Source organism: Nanorana parkeri, unplaced genomic scaffold, assembly GCF_000935625.1.
Source record: "Nanorana parkeri isolate BGI_ZX_2015 unplaced genomic scaffold, ASM93562v1 scaffold1204, whole genome shotgun sequence".
Lineage (NCBI taxonomy): Eukaryota > Metazoa > Chordata > Amphibia > Anura > Dicroglossidae > Nanorana > Nanorana parkeri.
The window spans coordinates 395,146-399,153 of NW_017307472.1; the positions used below are offsets into that span (position 1 = coordinate 395,146).

A 4,008-nucleotide genomic window follows, 5' to 3' on the forward strand; every position below is an offset into this window, starting at 1 on the left:
AGAAGTGAGCGAACGCCGGTATATGTTCGCTCACTTCCCGATCTACTGAGCCGACCTGTGACAGTCTCATTGTCACAGGTCGGCTAGAACTATGAGGTGAGTGAAAAGCACTCACCTCATAGTTCTCCTTTTAATTCTCAAGCAAGTTTCCATATATTTAAAAATCTACCCCTTAAACAAAACTCTAGTTTGATAATTCCACAAAAAGCAAAACCAGCGCCAGATAGGAACCTCCTTCAGCCACAAATTGAATCTTGTGTTCCAGGCAGGCCGCCCCGTTACAGATGAGGGATTACACTGTGTGAAACATAAAAAAGAAACACCGGGCACCTTTCCTAGTGCAAATAATCCTTTAAGGGCCTGTTTACATTATCTTCAGTGTTTTCCAGCACGGTTGGCTGCTGGAATGCACTGGATCGCATGCTGTCCAGCTCCCTGTGTTCTGGGGCAGGAGGGCTTGTACTATTTTTTGCGATTACACTGGACTGGAATGGGGGCATTGCTGTGCCACTCCTTCATGTGTGGCTGATCGCATTGAGGGCATGGGGTGTGTGTGTGTGTGTGTGTGTGTGTGTGTGTGTGTGTGGCTGCAGTGTAATTGACTTGAATGCACCGCCGTGCACCCGCCCGCCACAGAGCGCAGGGAGCCAGAGCCAGACAGGGAGCCAGACAGTATGCAATCTAGTGCATTCCAGCAGCTAACCGTGCTGGAACACACTGGAGATGGTGTGAACGTAGCCTTACTGCAGAAGGGGCACTTTTACTTTCTTTGAAAATCACACACTAGGTTGAACTGGATGGACTTGCATCTTTTTTTAATCTTGTCAACTATGTAAGCTGAAGCTTGCAAAGGCTGGGAAAGCTCGTAGAAATCAGTAAGGCTCCACATGTGTGTCCACAAACCACAGAAGTATCAGTTGCCCAACGAAACGTACAAGCATGCATGGTGCCTGCTGTGTAGTTGCAGGCTTATTTCACTTTTTCTTTTTTTTTCAATTTTTTTTCAATTTTATGTTTTTTTTTATTATTATTCAAATCAGATTTTGGGGAGAAGAGTTGTTGTCAACTCGCATACGTTTCATGTGCCTTGCTAGCTTGGACATTTCAAAGCCTTTCCTAGTTGTAAGTGGCCACTGTTGAGAGAATAGGATGTAAGCAGAAAACTGTTCAGGATATATGAGTTGCCTCTTTGTTGGACAGCAGCTCAGCTTCTGCTTCCTACAAGATTAATGACCTACTTAACCAGCATCTATTTTCAAACCATTGTATAATCTTATTTATGTTTAATCCTACTTAGAAAGTATGGAGCAGTATTTTGTTTCTGTGTATGCTTATAAATGTCAGATATGTGTGTCTTGGGCACAAAGATACCAAGTCCTAATTTGTTCCTCTTCGGATCCTGTGCTCAAATGTAAAGTAGAAGTCTTACCAAAGATATTATGGATAGACTAAGAAAAGGTTGGATTCTATGTCTGGCTTTTATTGCTGTCTTTAATCCGATTGCTTTCTTATCTGGGGACTGGTGCCACTTGTGACTGGATTTTAGGGGAAATGTTTCCAACACGAACACATACATCAACAACAGGGTAATATGGGGAAAGATTAGAGCCTCTACTGCGTTTTTATTGCTGGCTGCATCTTTGATTTGCAGACCCAAAGACTGGCTGCCACCTGAAATAGAAAGTGAAGGTAAATCTTCCCAGTGGAGACATAGGCATTAAAAAATTTCCAGAAGTTCTAAGTCTTTCTACTCTAATGGCCCATTCACACAATATACAGTAGGTGACCTGCATTTTTCTGCACAGGAATAATGCAAGTCACTGCTAGGGCACAAAGAATACAGTTTTCTGTGTGCCCTGTTTGTAGCACAATGCGGGTGTGATGGGTGGCGTGCTGGAAAAAAAAATGCAAGTATGCATTTTCCACAGCATACGCAAACCTGTTTTAAACTACGGTATATACCCCCCTTCCCCCACTGTTTGTCAAGCACCCTCTGCTGCTCCTTTAAGCCCAGTTCAACCTGTTAATTTGCTACTGTAATGCAGCCAGGCTCCATAATTGGTGATAAATATGCCTTTTTTTTTATTTATTTTTTTACTTTCAGCAGCAAGGGAAAAAAAGAGTTGGATTGTGGCTGTTGCACACAAGCAGTGTTCGGGCTGTCTTGTGGTCTGTCACGTCCCATGGAACACTGCTCTAATCAATATGACTCTTGCTCCCTGAGCAGTGTTAATTAGAGGAGTGTGTAGGGGGGTTCGGAGCTGGGCTGAGGCTTGTAAGGAAGAGCAGCAGTCTGACTCTCCTAGTGCCGCCAGTAAAGGGTAATAGTAAACAAAAGAGGCATATTTATTGCATACATTGCAGTACAGTGATACCTTTTAAGAAGGTTCAGTTCTTAGCACTGCCGCCTCCATCCCTACTGCAGCCTTGTAGAAGATTCCACTACTATGGGATATGGGACATATTTTCATGTGTCCCTTCCACAATGCAGGGGGTTTGTGTTACTGTTGGTCAGACTACATTTGATCCTTAGCATATCAAACCACAATTGTTTTAGTCATGCTTTTGCCCCGAGTAGACAGCTTGCTAATTAGTCAGTAAGTTAGTGTTATGTTTACAGTCAATTAACCAGCTCTACCCACTGTCATGATTTTTGTTGATGGTGATTAGAGGAATTTATTGGGTGAACATCATATTTATTGCTGTAGACTTGAGCCAACCTGGGTAAGTCAAACTGATCATAATAATGCATAAGCAGAGGTTGCGTTCAGTGAGAACTGATCAAAATGATCAGCAGATTAAGAGATGTAAGAAGTTAATGCTATATGAATTTCTTGACTTGATGTTTTGAGAGGTGTTTTTTCATTTCTTTAATGCAATTACTGGAAGCTGTCAGACTTCTCCTTATATTAACAAGCGGTATCATCTACTAATGGCTTTGTATTAGGTATATTGTTGAATATTGTAGCTTTTATGAGGGCTTTTGAATTGTTCTGTTCAGCAACCAAGGACCGAAGAGAAACATGATCTGAACACAGAGCGATCACTGACGGCGCTGGACTTTGACTTGCAGTGGATGCACTGGCCTTGGAGGCTGGTGCATCCACTGTCAGCCAGCCATAAATTAGCGCAGGTCAGCGCACTAGAGACAACATACAGACCATAAAATGCCCAGGTCTGCTCCAGAGGGTTAAGTGTAATACCTCTTCTTTTACAGGTAACTGCTTTGGGCAATTTTTGGGTGATGATGACGGAGAGAGTTGCTTTTAATTATGCTCCAGTAGCAATCTGCTTTGCCATTCACCTAATCCATTATTATCTTTGTAGCAAAAACTATATGGATGTGGACGCCCTGTTATGTTACTATCAACCAGTATGCCCTTTGGCATTGGGCAGGGATTGCTTATGAGGGGGTGACCAAAAGACAATGCCATGTGTTAAATCGGCAGCTTGGGGCTGATGAGCACCAAATTGTTCTTCCTCATTCATGCCCCAGAGAGGCAGTGGGGAGACTTGTGTGCAATTTACTTGACCTTGGTGGTTACTACTGTTGACTTGATTCATTGGACCACTTACCTGTTCACCCAGCCCAAAGTGAGGTTACAAAAAAGTTTCCGGGTCATTTACCGGTTTAATAAAGAAATTATCTCTGCACATTAAATACTATAGAGGCAATCGCCTCTAGTAAACCAATATTTTCTTTTTTTAAAAACTCACTTTCTTACCTAATACTGCAGTTATAGGTAAGAAAGGGTCGGGTGCCCTATCTGTTCTGGACTGTAGTGTGGGCGGGTACTTCTTGCAGCACCCATGTCACTTGAACACGGCTCATTGGCTATCAAAAGTGCTCATCAACAGTTCCCTTATGGGGTCTTCTAGTGTCATGACACTGATGGGGGGTGCAACAAGACTGGTCAGATGCTTACAGAGCAGTTAGCAATCGCTGGTCTCCAGATAAGTCATTCATGGTCATAGAAGTTTTTTTTTTTTTTTTTTTTTGATTGAGTT

General features: G+C 42.7%; 1 protein-coding gene across 1 annotated transcript in view; it reads left to right on the forward strand.

Moving 5' to 3' along the window:
- Positions 1–4,008, forward strand: part of USP32 (ubiquitin specific peptidase 32) — a 157,231-nt gene that overhangs the window by 18,953 nt on the left and 134,270 nt on the right. The window lies entirely within an intron of this gene.